Raw genomic sequence first — 20173 nt, 5'->3', positions numbered from 1 at the left:
TAGCCAACCAGGCCGACAACATGCACCGCTAGCCACCTCGATCAAGACCATGCGGTAGTGTCCACGATGGGCAAAGATGCTCAGTTGGACATGTTTGGTGGCACTAGTGCATGATGCCCAATCTCGGTGTGCAAGACGGGTAGCCATGTGTCGCTTTGACATGCTTGGCTTACGGAGGGAGGGACTCATTGGAGAACTAACGAACTGAGGTGGGGTCAAGGGTGGATGGATGGTGTGGGTCAACTTGGCTAAAGGGGAACGGTTTGAGGCCATTTGAACAATGTATGCCATGGCTATGGTCATGAGCTACCTCACTTTCCTTACCACGAAATTTTTCATAAGGGGACAGTGTAAACCTAATTTTTTTTAGTTTTTTTAATATCCCATTTGTTACATTTATGGCACCGTGTACAACAAATTTGGGGTTATTTTGGAGATGGTCAAAAAAATCACTTCATTACAGACGGAACGTTTGGTCCCACTTAAGCGAGTTTTTCTAACAAGGTGGTTTCTTCGACCACATCCAAATCACATGAAATTTTGTACACATGATCTTTTCATAAACATAGACAGAATTTGAAAGTTTTCCATTTTTTTAGAATTTTATATAATTTATAATGGCTCAGTGAAACTCAGGTACATACCTCTGACTTTACCTTAAGGGGACAATATAAACTTCATTATTGCTGAATTTTCTTTTATAATCATGTTTATTACATGGATGTGACTGTGTAAATTTTTTTGGGTGATTTGGAAAAGAAAAATCCCACCTTCTAACAGGAGATATCAAACCCCACGGCCTGCATACGACTAGAAACCCAACCATATGGGCCAGGATGCAGGCCCGTGGGATGTTGATTTCTCCTGCTAGTAGGCCCCACAGGGCATACACAGAAGTGGATAGGGAACGTGCTGTTTCAGTGAGAGAGGCTCATGCAATTGGTCTCTCAGCTGCGTATATAAGTAGGTGTGTGCGCATCTCGCTTGGCGAGGTGGGACTAAACTCCCACCACCCGTCAGTTGCGCCCGGTGCGTCTCAGCGCTGGGCCAAATTTTGTTGGGCTGTCCCAGGCAAACCTCACCCGCGTGTTGGACCACGCGTCCCTGTAGATGGTTGGGCTGGCCCATCATGTATGCGTATCCTTTTTCTTTTTTCTTTTCACATATTCTCTTTCATTTGTTATTATACAGTTGTAAAACAAAGGTTGTTGTAAATGCACAAAACTCCTTCTTCAGCCTCTCACCATCACGTTCACGTTGAACTCACCCTAAAACCAAGGAGAGGTAGATCGAATCTCCCCACGGGGGACAACCTCCACAGAGTAGCTAAATATGGTTACTTCAGATTTTCTTCCCAAGTCGTTTTTTGAGGGGAAAATACTTTTTTCTTTTTTCCTCCAATATTTGTGGCGAAATACATGGAACAAAAATTGTGGGAGGCACGGGGCTACCTGTTTTCCCCCTCCGAAAGTGCACTTGTTGCCAAAATGCATGTGAACGCATCATATTCCACATTATCCTTAAAACATGTTGTACAGCTGTAAAAACAATTGAATTGTCGTTTTTATTTTGTTATGAATTTCTATATCTTGAATTTCAGCATGCACCTATCCCATGGCGTCTCATCCAAGCTCTCACATCAACCGCACAGATTCTTCTACCATGCGCGTGTGCTGCTCTGGCGTCGGGTACAAGAGAGGGGAATCTTGATCCAATACGATGTGATTCATGTCTACCCATAGCATGCACCGCTAGGCAACCGGGCCGACAACATGCACCGCTAGGCAACCGAGCCGACAACATGCACCGCTAGCCGCCTCGATCCAGACCATGGGCAAAGATGCTCAGCTGGACATGTTTGTTGGCACTAGTGCATGATGTGCCAATCTCGATGTGCAAGATGTGTAGCCGTGTGTCCTTTTAACATGCTTGGCATACCGAGGGAAGGGACTCGTCGGAGATCCAATGAATCGACGTGGGGTCAAGGGTGGATGGATGGTGTGGGTCAACTTGGCTAAAGGTTTATGGTGGGTGTCTACGTGGCCAAGTGTGCATGCATGGTGTGAATCTAGTTGTGTGTGATGCACTGGACGGGCCTTTTTGGATAGGGCCCACATGAAGCGGCACCAAATTTTGAGGAAAATGAAGGAACGGGCCCCGCACTCCATCCGCATGCCAAACTCGTTCCCTCCAATTGCTAGATCTAGCATGCGACATGGCATCGTTTCCACATAGCCCATGTTAGGCCTTATGCGTGCCGCTCTTGGTATTTGACCACACCCTTCATGGGTCATACTATGAGACCACACCAGGCCCCGTGAACCACCGCCTAGGCACAAACTGGACGCGTTACGCATTGGTAGCTAGATCCAAACCATATGCACCCCGCCGTCTAGACCCACGTGTGGAGCATCACGTAGACATTTAGAGACTCATACATGGACATGCATCCTCTTGGTAGACGTTTAGACTCATGTGTTACCTCTTGGTAGCTAGATCCAAACTTGACTCACACCACTTACGCCAGTCCCTGAACCATGCATCCCCGCCGTTCAGACTCATACGTGGACATGTGTGCATGCATGTTGTGGGTCCATTTGAGTGCGATGCACGAGACAGGCCTTGGTTACTAGGTCTAACATCACGTGGCATCGAGATTTGAGGCAAATGAAGGAACGTGCCCCGCACTCCTTTCACAGGCCGGACACATTCTCTCTCGATGGCTTGATCCGACATGCGATATGGCCCCGATTGCACACAACTTATGTGAGGGCCGTTGCATCCCGCTCTTGATGTTTTACCACACCCTCTTGGGGTTGTATGATGGCACCACGCCAGGTCCCGTGAATTTTTAGCCCCTCACGAATTTGCATTGATTATAAAGACAGCAGACGGGCATCATAGCCCTAGATTGCATGCGTCGAGGCCACGCCTCCCGTTGGTAACATATGGCACATATATGGACCAAAGAGCTTAACATGGGGCAATCATCCCATTCCCTGCTATGATTTCATGTGGCAGCGTAAGATCTTGAACTTTCGAGGTTACAACCATAGAAATGCGGTAAATGGCCCGAATATGCGAGGGAGGGAGGGGGTGGGGGCGAGAAAGGCCACTCAGTTACCTACACCCATTATTGAAGTTTGTTTTTTCTGGAAAGAAACAATTTTTTATAAATAAGGAATTTTTAGCACTTATTAATAATGATTTTATAATTTGACATTGTAAGGTGCATTTTTTTATCTAAAACAAAGGTGTTGTAAATGCACAAAAGTCCTCCTTGAGCCTCTCACCATCACGTTCACATTGAACTCACCCAAAAAGGATTTCCCTATTTTTTATGATTTTCCTTTGTTTTTGTTTTTTAGATAAAAGGATTTTCCTTTGTGTTTTTTTATTAGTAACATAGGGTTTTACTTTGTGACAGGTAAGCAGCCTGTGGGCCTGTTTGGTTGTTTCTTTACGAACTGGACCCACGGGCCATTATTTTCTGTGCTTGACACGGATAGGGTCCATGTCATCACCCCCATCGCCCAAACACTCCCGCCCCCCTCATCCCACCCTCCGCACAAACCACCCCGCCGCGACCCCGCCGCCTCCTCGCCTGGCCGCTCTCGACGGTTGGAGCAGAAGAGCGCGGAGTGAGATTGGGAGGCCGCCAGCAAGCACCTAGCAACTACCAGCGACTAGGTGAAGTGAGAAACCCTAACTTGTAATCTTCGACTACTTTGTTCCTTGTTGTGTTGCCGTTTCGGGAGTTGGATATGGTTTTCAAAGTTGGAGATTAAATAGTTAGGATTTTCAATCGAAGGTTAGATGGAAGGCGATGCAGAGATTGAAGGAAGTTTTCTACATCGGTAGCTTGCTCGGTATTTTTTCCTAGGGTTTTGGTATTCCAGGGTTTTCATAACAATGAGCAAGTGAAGATGCGTAGACAATAGCAGCAAATATCAGCAAATAGTTCTTTAAAAATTTAGAATTTTTTTGGCATTGTGCAGTGGCGAATCCAGGAAGAAACCGGAGGGTGGCCCCAAAACTTATAAGTTGGGGTAGTGGATTAAATTCCTTTTTAGGCCGAAATTAGGTTGGGTTTAGTAATGCAGCCATTAACTTGTAGTCCTATATTGCAAGTCAACTAAACATTTCTCATAATAGTATTTACTGTAGTCCTAGATTGCAAGTCAACTAAACACTACCTCAGTTGTGCTGCTGAGGAGGAGGGGCCAATGCCGCGCGTCGACGCTCGGGGTGAGCCCATGCTGCCGGTCGAGGATCAAGAGAAGGACATGTCTGAACAAGCTATGGTGCGGCGGGCACGCGCTGTGTTGCGGGGTTATGAGGAGTGGAGGGCGAGCCACCCGCATAGTTCAAGTGTATGATTGTTGATTACTGATGCAGTACCTTTGTTGATTATACTGTATGATTGTTGCCTAGTGTGTTTACATGCATAAGCCCATTTCTTAAATTCTCATCCTTTGCTTTTCTTCATTTTATTTTGTTTACACAGGTGGTGTGCATAACTTGTCGACAGGACTGCAAGAGGCCCGATGCTGATGGGTTGACATTTACCATTAGGCTAGATGGGGACACTTCAGCTGTGGTATAAATAATCATGTCAATTTTTACTTGTAATTTTTTTGTTCCCCTCTACTTTGAAGATTAACAAAATGTAGGAAATAAATAGCAATTTAATTCTACATCTACAGATCATGCCATGCTACGCATGGCACCAGTTCAACACCGTCCTAGACAGTTCATTGCTTTTTCAAGCGAGAGGGAGCCGCACGTATGATTTTGGCGTGTACAAAGGGAATTCAAGGGCGATCATCGGTGGTGAAAACTGGTGCAAGTTTGTTGAAGACTTCGACCTGCGAGAAGGCGACCTTGTCTCCTTCGATTTGACTGAAGACATTCCTATGGTGTACTGCCGCAACCTGCCAAGGACATGCAATCAAAACAAAGAGCATAGTTGTCACGCCCAATATGCGACCCTATCCTAAAGGAACTCGAAGGTCCCACTAAGGATAGAAGCGCATATTGGAGGGGACGGTCGATTTGGTGCTCGAGCTCAGCTGCACCCTAAATCCGAGCCTTTGGTATGTGCGTTGAGATGGTGTCAATCCTGTCAGACGCGTCAGAGGTCGAGCAGGGGAAAATGAGGATACCGACTAAATACGGCAAGTACAGTGCGCGCTTGTGGGCCAATTCTGTACTTGGTGGCGTCGGTCCGTGAGGCTATGATTCTGAGCCGTGGCCCAGAACGTCTGGGTGTGGATAGTCCAGGTTGTATGGGGGTTTGCCGAGTAGTGAGATCGAGGAAGTGGTGAGGGGACTCATGGCGATGGCATCTGTGGCGGCTGCGACTTCCTGCGGCGGAGCGGCGATGGAAGCCGATGGCCTGGATTTCCTCATGGATCTAGTTGACCGGTGAGTTTCTCTAGCCCGGCTATCGTCCTAGATCTGCGTGCTTCCATGGATTCACCATCTCTTCGCCGTGGAAGCTTACTCTGGCGCGGCTTGAAGGTTTCCACTGAGGGATAAGTACACGGCCAGCTTTTCCGGCGGTGCCTCTAGTGCCGCCGCTGCGGGAGGAAGCACCGGCTTTGCCTGCGTTTTCTACTTGTGGCTCCGGCTGCGCACAACAATTGGGGGACTGCAACCCAGGAGGTCTGCGCAATCGACAGGGAACGTGGTTTTGGGAAGCGCCTGGGTGGACTAAAAGGTCATAGTTTCGTTTTAGCTGAACATGCCCAAAATGTTTTTTAGACTTGCGAAATCGTTCGATTCGATAGCTGATTTAGCACGGTCCATTGCATGTGCCTCATGTTCCCTGGTTCTAGTGCAGTCTGAATGATGTAAGTAGGTGATCTACTAAAATTTGAAGATTCAGGAGATGTGTAAACAAATTGTGCTTCCTGGTTAATTCAGGTTGCGCCTTGGTAGTGCTAGTGCACCTCCTGATAGGACACCGTGATTCTGGTTGTTCCTGGGTATAGTGCAGCTCATGATAGGAGCCTACTAAGACTGATGAAACCAGAACCTGGTTTGAGTTTTGACTCATTGGGTGAGGTGTACGACTTTTAGGTTGACTTTGGCATATGGTATGGGAAGAGCCGGCTAACCGCCGAGCGGACCAAGTCCATGCGGAAGGCGTGTGCGGCTGGTAAGAGCTTCTCGTATGCATACCTTTTAGTCTTTTTCTTGGGGTGAAGAACCATTTTCAGAGCATTATATTGGCTGGTGTGTTCGATGAGGGAAGAGCACGCAAAAGGTTTTGAGTCGGTGTTTGCAGAATTTTTGATGATGGGTGGCCCGGCTCTGAAAACAATACTCACCAGTTGTGCACTCTACATGTTCCTAAAAAAAGTTGTGCACTCTACATATTTTGTTAAGTAGTATTTTTAGTTCTGATTGGCTTGCATTTTCATATTGCTTAGTAGTTGTGGTGACAATCTTTGCAGATCAGAACAGAGCTGTGGTCTGTGGAGATGGCAAAGTTGACCGGGATTAAATCCGTAGGATGGACTTCAAGCTAATGAGATACAGTACAAGATTGAGTGGCTAAAAAAGGTAAACCCATAGATCTCCCATTATGTTCCATATGGCCATTCAGTCCGTATGCCCTCACATCGACGTAGTAATGTTGCAAATACTTAATTTCAGTTTTATGTTCCCGGTGTACTACATGGATTGCTGGTCCTTGTACATCCTGGAGGCAGAGAAGAAGATCTTCAGGGTGTTGAACCCGACTGAGACACACCCCAGTGACGGGATGGAAACGAAACACAGTGCCTTTGCAAAGAGAACCCAGCGTCGATTCTGACAATGCTTCAACAATATATTCGGTGGATGATTGGTTGACGTGGACGGATGGACTTCTGTCTATCTGTTGGTGGCCCATCGCGATCCTTGTACAAGGTGAGTGAATGCCAAGCGCAATTTTTGGAATGTACGGTAGTATAGAAGATATTGGTGTTGGACTAATGATTTGTTGACAGGGAGGAGAGCGGTATTTACATTGTGCATTACATCCATGAGTTCAATGGGCTGTACCTGCATCTTGTGATGAACATAGGTTACAGTAATATGTGATCTCATTTGTGTTGCAAATATTGTTTTATCACCTACGGAAAAGTCTCGAATATGAGATCGTGACTATGAGAGAGTATCAGGGTGACCTGCCAAGTTTCCTGTACCTCGAAATCGTGGACTGAGGGGATGAAGTTAGAATAGTTGCAGGGCGGCCCTATCTTTTGACCCTATTGCTCGTGTGTTCCCTAGTGTAGTTTGTCACTTTTGGTTTTCGCGCCTGCGAATTTCTAAAACCCAAGTGTGGGTTCTGTGGACATTGGATTTGAATGTGTATTGTTGGACGTAAAGTGCTAGTGGAATGTTGAAGTCGCAGCATTTCCCTGAAATTTCCATGAAATGTTTGAAGTCGGACCTAAAGTGCCAGTGGATATAAAAGGACGGCTAGTGTTGTGTCAGGCAGTTTATGAGTTGCAGATGGAACATGATGGCTCAGTATTAGAGCTGAGACGCGGGGGACTGGCTGTTCCGGCCGGACGGTGAGGATGCCTACCGCAATAAATGAGCCAGGGCCCACATCATTTCTATATCACATACAGTGAGAATACCAGATGGAATACGAGTTGTGACACGAATCCACATGTGACTGGGCGGCTAAGATATCAGGTTCAGATGGGCCTGAGCTCAAAAACGAATTTTCCATATTGGAGATGCTTTTGCAAGGTGGATATCATTACATCAACATTACATAATAGATGGGGATACATACAAGAGGCATACAATGCCACATGAATACAACAACATTATACACAAGATCAACATTCGACTATGGATGAAACATAAACAGAAACTCAAACGACATCCACCCTGCTAGCCCATGCTGCCGACCTGGAACCTATGCCCTGATCGAAGAAGAAGCAGAAGAAGAACTCCAAAACACGTAACATCGCTCTCGCGTCATGATCATCGCAAAACCTGTACCTGCAACTGTTGTTGTAGTAATCTGTGAGCCACAAGGACTCAGCAATCCCATTACCATGGGTATCAAGACTAGCAAAGCTTAATGGGTAAGGAAGGGGTAAAGTGGTGAGGTTGCAGCAGCAACTAAGCATGATATGGTGGCTGACATACGCAAATAAGAGCGAGAAGAGAGCAAACGAAACGGTCGTGAAGCTAGCAATGATCAAGAAGTGATCCTGTACTCCTACTTACGTCAAACATGACCCAAAACCGTGTTCACTTCCCGGACTCGGCCGAAAAGAGACCATCATGGCTACACACGCGGTTGATGCATTTTAATTCGGATCTGGTGTCAAGTTATCTACAACCGGATATTAACAAATTCCCATCTGCCGCATAACCGTGGGCACGACTTTCGAAAGTTTAAACCCTATAGGGGTGTCCCAACTTAGCCCATCACAAGCTCTCACGGTCAACAAAGGATATTCCTTCTCCCAGGAAGACCCGATCAGACTCGGAATCCCGGTTACAAGACATTTCTACAATGGTAAAACAAGACCAGCAAAACCGCCCGATGTGCCGACAAATCCGATAGGAGCTGCACATATCTTGTTCTCAGGGCACACCGGATGAGACATCCTACGAGTAAAACCAGACCTCAAGTTTCCCTGAGGTGGCCCCGCAGTCTACTCAGTTCGGACCAACACTCGAAGGAGCACTGGCCCGGGGGGGGTTAAAATAAAGATGACCCTTGAGTCTGCAGAACCCAAGGGAAAAAGGCTTAGGTGGCAAATGTTAAAACCAATGTTGGGCCTTGATGGAGGAGTTTTATCCAAAGCGAACTGTCAAGGGGGTCCCATAAATCACCCAACCGTGTAAGGAACGCAAAATCAAGGAACATAACACCGGTATGACAGAAACTAGGGGCGACAAGAGTGGAACAAAACACCAGGCATAAGGCCGAGCCTTCCACCCTTTACCAAGTATATAGATGCATTAATTAAGTAAGAGATATTGTGATATCCCGACATAATCCTGTCCACCATGGAGCAATCTTCAACTTCACCTGCAACTAACAACGCTATAAGAGGGGCTAAGCAAAAGCGGTAACATAGCCAAGCAACAGTTTGCTAGGAAGGGTGAAAAAGGTTAGAGGCTGACATGGCAATTTGGGAGGCTTGAAGAGTAAATGATAGGTAGCGCAGCATAGCGATAGAACGAAGCAACTAGCATAGAAATGATAGTAGTGAGATCTAGGGTAGCGGTCATCTTGCCTGAAATCCCGCAAGGAAGAAGAACGAGTCCATGAAGAAGATGAAGCCACGAAGACGAACCAAGCATAGACGAACGAATCCTCATGATCGCAACGAAATGGGAACTATCGAGAAGAAGCACACAACATGGTAAACACACCACACATATACATGGCATGATGCTTAACCAAGTATGATGCAAGGCAAGACTACATGAAGCTACTCATGGCAAGAGAGGATGCATACAAGAACAACACATCAAAGCAAGGTTAAATGAGGCCGGAAACAACATGTAACAATTCCGGTAAGTCCTCATATGCAAATTTCGAAATTGGTCCAGATCTGAATAAACCTTATGTTCAAGTTGTTAAACAACAAGTTAAGATGCACAAAGATGATCTACACGAAATTCTAGTCAAGTTACATATATAAAGTTCATTTAGTTCGGAGCTACGACCTAGAAGATATGAGCAAAACAAGTTAAACAAGGCATTGATGCAGAATGCATTGAAACATCAAGCAAACACACCAAAAAAAGATGCAACATGATAATATGAAACTACATGCAAAATCAAGCAAGTTTCATATAGAGCACACTCAAAACGGAGCAACGGTGCAACGCATACACTCCAAACAAGATATAAAGGACAAGCTGTCCAAAACAGCAACTACGCATATTGCAAGCATCAAAACAATATGCTACAACACCTTAATATTAAAACAAAAGGCATGGGCATGATGTACATGTAAAGCATAACAAAACATGAACACTGAGATATCTCCAGAAATCACTAGGACATGCTCAAAACGACATGGCAAGATTGCATATAATAACAGTTTCAGACTTTGCAGAAATAACATCAGGTTGCAATGTTTAGAGCTAACAAACTACATGATACAAGAACTTATCATGGCAAACAAAGGCATGGCATGAATCTACTAAACGCATAGAACAAAATTCCCTTACTGAACATGAGTGAAAAAGGAACAGAAGATATGATGGCACCCATGTAAACATGGCAAGTTATATGACAGATTCAGAAAACCAGTACATGGCAGGAACAACGATATGTAGGCATGTTGGTAACCTTGTACAGCTCACCACAGAGCAATACATGGCATGACAAGGTGACCAACAGTAAGAATACATGTTTATGAAGTTAAGAATGGCAAAAGCAAGTTCATAGATTGCATGGATCACTAGAAAAACACATGGAAAAACTGAACTTCATGTTAACAGGCTGACAGCAACATTATTTAGCAAATTGAGAGCAAGATTACAACAAGCTACATCAGGCTATAAATGCAAAAAGGGGCAGGGATGGATAGAGCATGACATGTATAACAAAACATCCTTAGTAAACATCTCCGGATTATGCATAGAATGACTTGTAGCAGCAGGTTTACATATCATCATAATATAGCAGATTCAGCATAGCAAAACAGTAACAACAAATACTCTACTTCATGAGCTTGATGCACTCACTACACAACTCACAAAAATACATGGATTGCTCCCCTGGAAAGATGGCATGACATAGCACAAAACACATGTAGACATCAAGCTCATAGGATGCATACACAAAATGCAATGAAAAAGACAAATCACCAAGTTCTGTTAACAGACAGCAGATAACATCATATAGCACTTTTGCAACGATGGTAAGGGCATCAAGATAAACTCAAACAAGCATGGCACAATGGAATTAAATGAAGAGCATCTCACAACGAACATTTTGATATATTATACACGCACAACGGAGCAGCACACACAAAGTTATAGAAGGTCAAAGATGCACACATGATGTAAAATTACTGGGACTTGGCAGATATTCACCTCGCGGGAAACTGGGATGGGGAGGACCCGGGACAGAGGGGATCCGGGACGGGGCCGCATTTGATTGGTGGGGCGTGAGCGGGCAGGGGCGCGAAGCCGAGACGCGGCACTGGAGGCGGCGGTCGGGGCGACCGGCGGCGGGATGGGGTGCGGATGCCGGCGGTGACGGGCGGCGGAGGTCGCGGGCGAGGCGCGGAGTGAGGCGGCAGCGTCGGCGGATGACGACAGGGGAGGCCGGCGGCGACGAAGGCGGCGAGCGCCTGGCGGCGGGGTCCGACGAGGGTGAGGTGGCGACGACGCTCGCCGGCGGCGGTAACGGCGAAGGCGAGCGCCAGCGAGGTCGGCAGAGCTGCGCGGGAGGCGCGGGGCGGACGGGCGGCCGCCCGGGCCTGGGTGGGCCGCGCGGGCCTGGGCGGGCCGCGCGGGCCTGGGCGGGCCACGCCTGGGCCCGACGGGCCGCGGCGGCGGGGACGGCGCGGGGGCCACATGGCGGCGCGCCACTGGCTGGGAGCGGCGGCGGGGTTTCGTCTGGTCCGGGACGTACATGTCCGGCGGCGTAGAGGGGAAGCGGCTAGGGTTAGGGTGGAAATCATCCGCTAATTTTGGGGGGAGGGGCTAATTTATAGATAGAGGGAGCTAGGAGACTCCAAATGGAGTGCGGTTTTCGCCCACATGATCTTGATCGAACGACAGAGAGCATGCAGAGGGTTTGGATGGGTTATTGGGCCACTTTGGAGGGGTGTTGGGATGCACACAAAAGAGGCCTTTACGGTTCCCCGGTTAACCGTTGGAGTATCAAACGGACTCCAAATGGCACGAAACTTGACAGGCGGTCTACCGGTGGTGTACCAAGGCCACTTGGCAAGACTCGGTGCATTCCGAGAATGTTTAACACCCGCTCACGAAAAGAGGTAAAAGGGGGTGCCGGAGGACATAGGAGTGTCGGATTGCAAAACGGACAACGGGGAAAATGCTCGGATGCATGAGATGAACACATATGCAAAATGAGATGCACATGATGACATGATAAAATGCAACACGCAAGCAAATGACATGGCAATGATGGCGAATAACTGGCAGACACCTGGCGCATCGAATCTGGGGCGTTACAATAGTCCTCTAGAATCAGCTGCCATAACAAAGGGAATTAATCCGACGAAGCAAGGGGAGCGTAACCTACATGACCTTTTGGCGATGAAGAAAGGTTATATAGGTGTATTCTTTGTCCACCGCTTCACCAAGTCAAACATAGCAGGAAAGACGATGATATGTTTTTGGTGTACTAGTATTTTTTATTTTGTATGCAATTTTCTTTGTTTTTTCATGGAGAGAAAGATTAATGATATGCTTTTGTAGCTGAAACCAGTGAGTACACTGATGTGTGTTTTTGCATATCCTTTTGTTTCCCATAACTGAAGATCCTTATGTAATATATGTAGATGTAGCTGAAGATCCTTTTGTTTACTGCTCCTTCACATATTTGATAATTTTTCTACCTATGATGGTGCATACAGAGATTACCGTCGAAAGTTGTCGACGCCCTGAAGACCCCAGGAGATGGGGAGATACCGGGAGATGGGCTTGCTAGCATTCAGCTGTGCAAGGACAGTTTCATGCCGGTCAAGTACCACAAGTGTTATGATGGCCGCATCATCTTCGGTAAGGGATGGAGTGATTTTGTTGACAGTGAAGAACTCAAGGTTCATAAAGCCGTTCTTTTCGGTTTCAAGACCACCACCCGTGAAGATCTTCAGATCGAGGTGGTTATGAACATGCTGACCGAGGAGCCACAAAAGTAGCACGGCAACGTAAGAGTGTCCTTTACACTAGGTATGGTGCGAAAACTATGTTGATAGCAGTTACGCATCTATGGGGTTACGTCTTCATTCTGTCTTGGGTGATGATGACTATGAGAGGAGGACATGTTGTAGTTAGAGTAAATGCTGTGATTGGGTCCTATTCATGACTCAAAATAGGGCCTACACAGGTGGTTGCTTTATTGGCTGCTGTTTCCCTGGCTATAATCATGAACTATGGTAATGTAAATGGAATCTTTAAGGGGGTTTTATTAATAATTTAAATCATGGAGTTAAGATGGTAGAACTACCTATGAGTGTTTAAGTTGGACATGCGGGAAGGGCATCATTTGTGTTATTCACTCTTTGGTAATGCAGGAATAATGTGAGATTACAAAATAAATGGTATATTGATCTTATGATTCTTGTTTAGCTAATTTGCTTGTTGATCATGGAATGGTCTATATTGCAGATGAAGGTGATAAACAAAGAGGTGCTGATGGTCTATATGCGCAGGCTAGAGCATGTAGCAGGTGAATTGTACAGTTCATCGCAAGTGTGGAGTCACAGGGTACTGCGGTGTCTCCTGCGCATCTATCAGCTATATTTTCTGTCCTTTGCCGTAGTCTTATTTTTTGGACCTTGATGTTAAGTCTGGCTGGGTTTGCTACCACGTATGATTTGTGTTGCTAGTTGATTACTTTAGTTTCTAGCTGAAGTTTGTTTCAGGGGCTTCAAAGACCATGTGGTTTCTATTAATGGAAAATCAGGGGGGACCCTTCTTTTGATTAAAAAATATGAACTTTCTCTATGCAATTAAAAAATAAAATTTATCTATTCAAACCCAGTTGAGACGAACATTATTCATTATAAATCTGAAATAATCTTTTGGTAAAAATGGCTATCGCATTCTGTATCATAGCTAGCGAAACCGAAACAAAATAAACGTCTTAAGTATAATATCTCTTGAACGTGGAAAAATTAGGCAAGACAACTAGAATAAAGGATGATTCAACTTGCAGGAAATTTGAACTTACGACTTACTAGCAGTATAATAAAGTTTACAGACTATCAGCTAGATAAATAGAAGAAACATTTTAGTTTGATTCATTCTTCCTTCCGGACTTCCTCGACCGCCTAGATGGTTTGGCGAGATGCTGGCACTGACTCTTGAACCCCTTTTGGAAGTTCACCAGTCGCCTGTATACATCGTAGGTGGCATACGCATCCTTGGAAGCATAATAGATGTTCTTCAAGGGCAAGGGTGCCTCTGCCCATATATGGTGGTCATCTTCTGTGATAGCATCTTGTTGTAGCTGTGGTGGATGATGGAACCAGCCTAGTCAGCCAAGCCATACTTCGGCTTAATCGTCACTGGATCAGGCACTCTCCACAAATTCTGGATATCCACAAAGTTTCGTACCACCAGACCAACATGCTTGAGTTTTATCTCATTATTGTTGATGTCCACCCTAACAAAGGTGTACTCCTCGTCAAGCAGGAAGGCGGCAAGCAGGCCACAGTGCTCATCAGCAACGCTTATGTGGTACACGAGGACATAGATGCCAACGCATAACTGGACCACGGCAGCTGTCTGTGTTGGACCACGAGGCCAGGTGAACTCCACATCCAGTGCAACTATCTTCTGGTCGTCGTTCTGCAGCCAGTATTTGAATCTGCGAATGCAGTACTCAACACTGCTAGCCTTGTTCGTGTACTTCACAAAAATTACGGTCTTTCCATCTGCCTTGAGAGCATAATCTTTCACGAATGCCATGCCGAAGGACTATAATTGATGAAACCAGTATAAGACATGAATCATGACAATAATATGATAACAATAAGCCGAGATGAAAGATAGTATAGTAATTCTTGCACTATTGAAAGTTTATGTAAACAAGTGCATGAACAATTTAAACTAAACATGTACTCCCTCTATAAAGAAATCACTAAAGTAGTGAGCCAAAAGTTGTTATATTTCCTTGCAGAGGGAGTATATGCGAATTAACAATCAAAATTTATGCTCTTGAAATATTTATCTAAACAACTGCATCAACAATCAAGAATAAACATGTATCTATGAATTGTTCATCGCCCATGCAGATGAATCTGTGTGTACAAACTAAAGAAGCAGGAGAAAAACAATAAATTGACAAGACAACAGACTAGATGTTGCATGAAGATGAATCTGTGTGCAAAATTCTCATAAGGCAATGGACTACATGTTGAAGGCAGTTGAATCTGTGCGCACAAAATAAAGAAGCAGGAGAACAAGAAATTGACAAGAAGAAGGCCATCGTATGTGCTGCTACTGGAGAACTACTAACAAAATTGACAGGAAGGAGAACTCACCGTTCCAGAAGCCAGATTGTTGGGAGAGTGGGCGACGCAAAGGAAGAGGGAATCAAGAGGACGCAAAGGCAGAGGAACCGTTTTTGGAGAGTCGTGGCAGTGAGGTCGAAGCACCCTTGTGCATGCCTGTCCTAAATAATTGGGACGGGGCTCGTCCCGCCTATTGGAGTCCTCCCGCCTGTTGGAGTCCTTGCTTTCCTTTCTCATGTTCTCATTTAAAATGGGCTCATCCCATTGTAATAGGCCCGTATAAGAAAGAACAAGAAGCCCAAACGCTTCATGGTTGAGATTAAGTTGATAAAAAAATTCTCAAAAAAACTTGCTAAAAAACAACAACCGGAAACGCTCTTTGACGAGCGAGCTTGGCAATGCTCGATCCCAATCTCTCTCCCCCCCCCATGATTCTAATCTTTCTGCCCCCTGATTTTCAGGTGGGCCTAAAGAGATCTCCCCTCTAATCTCTATGCCCCCCTGATTTCAACGTGGGCAAGTAAGATATTCTCTGTAAAATCTCTTCAGTTATCTCTCTCCTTTCTAATTTAAAGGGATTCCTGTTTGGACGTGGTTACCTAATAAATCCAGTCTAGTCGGAAATCGCTCGCCAGAGCGAGCGCGCACGCAATAGCATCACCCAAAAAAACATTACGTGATCTAAAACTACCTCTTCGTGAGATCCCAAATCCCCTATAATTACTCCACCCCACGCTTCCCACCCCACACCTCCACCCCCCATGCCTCCCATACCTAGCCTTCCATGACTACACCGTATTACCACCCCACGCCGCCCAAAGTAGCTCCCAGGTCGGTGAAACCGACGAAGCCTTCATCTTCGAAGCCTGCGTCGGCAAATCCTGAGATGAAAGAGAAGGGCATGTCAGAGAAGCCGACGAAAGAGATGGGCACGTCGGAGAAGCTGGTGAAGCAAAAGATGAAAGCGAACAGCAATGGAGCCGGTCGCCATCGAGAGAATCCTCCGGTAACGATCGAGATCCTTGTATTCTGCATACTCCCTCCTTCCCAAGTCTGCATGCAATCCCATAATTTTCCCTATTTTACCGAAGGGAGATGGGTGTGTCTAGAAAGAAAAGAAAAAATGACAAAAAAAGGCTTGCACGAATCTTAGCATAAAATCAATGACATAGGACTTAGATGTGCAATAAAATCAGGGTTATCGTCTCTATTTATATGCCTTAAAATTTGGAAATTGCTAATTTTTTGGCATAGGCTTTCTAAATGAGTTCTTAATCTCCAGTGATTGAAACTGTTGGTGATTCCCCTTAATTTTGCATGGTCTTTACTAATTGATCTTTTTAATCTGATCGGAACTAAGGAGTATGTGCTCTTGAATGCTTGCAATGGAACTGCTACATTCCTTTTTCGAGATTATCTATAAACTATTGATCTTCTGATCATGTATGCAATTATTTTCGTAAGCGTGACGCCTGAAACTTTAGTAGTGTACATAGACCAAAGTCTGCTCTTTCTACTAAAAATCAATACTATTATCAGTCAATTTGCCGACAGAGATAGCTTGTTTTTCTATGTCTGGTGTTCATTATATGGCCCAGAAGCTCTATGATTTCATGCAGTACTGTAGATCACAATTTTGATATTGGCATAGATTAGTCGGTTCTATGCGTGTTTAAATGAATACCATACAGAATCTAATCACACTATTTGTACATTCAGGGAACTCAGGTTGCTTCTTTGCTGCAATACGAGAAGTTCATAAAAGATTTAAACACACAGCAACTGACGTACATCAAGTTGATTGGACTGGGTGAACTTCTCAAGACTCCTGGCATGAGAATGAGACGTCTACTGTGCCAGGCCATCGCTTATTCATATGATACAGAGCAGGATGCCTTTATAATTAATGGGAGACCATGTAGGATCACACTAAAAGATGTGGAGCATATAACAGGCCTGCCCTGCATGGGGAAGAATCACGTCTCTTCAAATCACAATGATACTTTGGAGTTGTGGAAGGAACTGAAAGACCCCAGTGACACAAAAGTAACTCTGAAAGGATTGCTAGCCAAGATGAAAGGCGACAACACACCTAATTTTGTCAGGCCATTTGTCTTGTACACCATAGGCAAATATGTATGCCCGACAACACAGCAGTATGTGGACAACAGATACCTTGGGATTGTTAGAAACGTTGAGACAATAAAGAGCACCAATTTTGGACAGCTTACGCTTGACCATCTTATGGCTAGCGTCAGGAAATTTGTAAATGGTGGAGCAAATCTGGAGGGCAACCTACCACTGCTGCAGGTAATACAATCATTATTAACATACCATACATTTAATTTTATGGAAAATTGTCTAAGCTGTTTTTGTTGTAATGCAGACGTGGTACTACGAGAAGTGGAGGGTGCACCAATTGGACTCTACCATCTCGTATGCATCAAGGTTAAGGCCGCTGATCCAAAACTGGAGTGACGAGAAGGCACAGAAGGTTGACAACATAATCAACAAAAATTATATAGGGGTTGGAGAGGTAAAGTGTTAGTACTGTGTGCCTGGATTATGTACCATATGTTTTGAATGATACTAACGACACTAACATGCAGTATGTCGATGACCTGCTGCGGCCTTTCAATCCGCCACCAGTTGGGACGCCGGTCAAACCAAAGAATGACGGCCAGGTAAATGATGAACATCACGCACAAATATATATTGTAACTTTGCAAGTACAATCGAAGTCATATGCTCCTAACTGCTTGTAATTTGCAGGATAAGGCACTCATGGGCCGTGTATTGGCTGATTTGAAAGAAGTTGTCTCCATTGTGCGGGAGGCCAGTGCACAACAATTTGATAGGATGTGCACCCTTGAAAAAAATGGACGAGTGCCTTAGGCGTACCCTTGCGAACGGCAGACGCACGGACGACCTCATCACAGAATTCAATGTAAGTATACCATTGTGAGTTTCTATAAATAATTTTACTGTCAATACTCTCCACACTAACACATTTTTTAAAGAACCACCGCTATGGAATATTTGATGCTGATCGCCCAGGAGTCGAGGACATACAGCTATCTGACCTGGGAGTACCTGCGGACCCAATGGAGGTCCCAGGAGAGAATACTACTCGCCAGCAAAAACAAAAAGATGACACGGAGGTCATTGCCAAAGGCATTTCTGCTAAGGGAATACAAAAAGATTACATGGATGCCCCCAAGAAGAACGTATCTGAAGATTTGCAGCCTGCTCCTAGTTTGCAATCGCGAAAGCATTCAAAAGCCAAGATTAGCCTTGAAGCTTTCATGGTGATACACATTTTACATCTAACTGATTTTGTTTTAAGTTAACGCAGATTCGTAGCTAACATATGATCTTCCACGTTCAGGATGAAGAAGACAGAGCTGTTGCTGCAGCTTGCAAGGAGAGTCTCAAGAATGTTTCACAGCTTTATAAAGAGGTGGATGCATCGCAGGGTGCTCCGAGTTTGGATTCGCGAAAGCATTCCAAAGCCACCACAAGCCTTGAAGCTTTCCTGGTGATGCACATTTTACAGTTAACTGGTTTTGTTTTTTTATTTCGCGCAGATTGCAAGCTAACAAGTGCTTCATTTCGAATCACAGGATCCTCTGAATTTGAGGCACAATGAGAATGTGCGAAAGACTGAAGAAAGAAGAAATCAAGATGATGAAGATGTCAGTATTGAGGTGGGTGCAGAGGCAGGTACCAAAAGCAACCACCGGTCTGCCAAGGCTAAGGGAATAAGGGAGCCGGAAGAGCCCCATGTCTTCCCAGTTGATGAGGACAACTATGATGATTCTTTAGCAAAGCAGCGACAAGATAGTGGGGTTGATTCCATGCTACCAACTCGTGCGAGCAGCCGGAAAAGAGTGGCATCTTCATTATTGTGCAATGAAGATTTTGTTCTGTACGATAGTGATAAGAAGAGAAAGAAAAACAGGACTCCATCGGAGTCTACCAACGATTCCAAGGACACAAAGAATACAGAGAGGAAAAACTGTGCAAGCAATTTAAAAGATACAGACACAGGTGCTTAGACGCTGGAGACCAACCTTGACAAGTTTCGACAGAGTTATGTGGCCGAAATTATCAACACCTCAGATCTTGATAAACAATTGGTGGTAATTGATGACATTGTTCTGCAACAGAAGCATTTGCAATGCCTCACCATGACAGATGTAGGCGAAGATGACAAATGGTTGGGTGACGAAGTAAGATATTTGCCCAAATTAGTTTATCAATTTTCTTTTGCACAGTACAATTAACTTGAATTTTTTTGAATGCCACAATTAACTTGAATTTTGTTTTAGTTGGTTGATGCTGTGATTCAGATCATGCGTCATGATCATCCTAATGACATAAGGGATGGGCAGCTGGTTTACATTGAGAGGGTGGCCGGCGTCGCTATGCTCGAAAGAGATGGTAAGGTAGAGAACTGCCACGAGGCCGCTTTGGCGGGCAGTCATGGAACAACAAAAGGAGACAACTACCTCAGACATGATCTGGTACCATCTCACCATGACATAAACACATTTATTTTTCTAATTATTATGCATGTTGATGTAATCATCTTTGCTGTCCAGGTTTTTCTGCCTACGAACATGGCGAACACCCACTGGTTCCTTGTGGTCGTAAACCCCAGAAGGAGGGAGATTCAGATTCTTGATTCACTTTTCGGCTACCTAGAATGCAGACAAGTGGTTCACGTGGTGAGATTTTAAACATCTTTCAATATAACACAGGATTTAGCATCATACCTAGCCATGAACCGTGAGCAACTTCTCATACCATGGACTTTGGCAGATACGTGGGGTGGAAGCACATCTGAGAGCATCGCTGCGAATCAATGGACCACAGAGCCATGCATGGCAAGACATTAATGTGACCCAATGGACAGTAAAGCATGTGCCTGTGCCAAGACAAGATGACAAGTCAGTCAACAGTATTAGCTTCTA

General features: G+C 45.1%; 1 long non-coding RNA gene across 1 annotated transcript; it reads left to right on the top strand.

Moving 5' to 3' along the window:
• The first annotated feature begins 5220 nt into the window (after positions 1–5220).
• Positions 5221–6881, top strand: LOC123093705 (uncharacterized). The gene is made up of 3 exons (XR_006445510.1): positions 5221–5427; positions 6462–6570; positions 6664–6881. It is a non-coding gene; the product is annotated as an uncharacterized lncRNA (long non-coding RNA).
• The last annotated feature ends 13292 nt before the right edge of the window (positions 6882–20173 follow it).

Source organism: Triticum aestivum, chromosome 1B, assembly GCF_018294505.1.
Source record: "Triticum aestivum cultivar Chinese Spring chromosome 1B, IWGSC CS RefSeq v2.1, whole genome shotgun sequence".
Taxonomy (NCBI): Eukaryota; Viridiplantae; Streptophyta; class Magnoliopsida; order Poales; family Poaceae; genus Triticum; species Triticum aestivum.
Note: the sequence above shows the minus strand (reverse complement) of the source record. Positions and strands in the feature narration are given on the sequence as shown.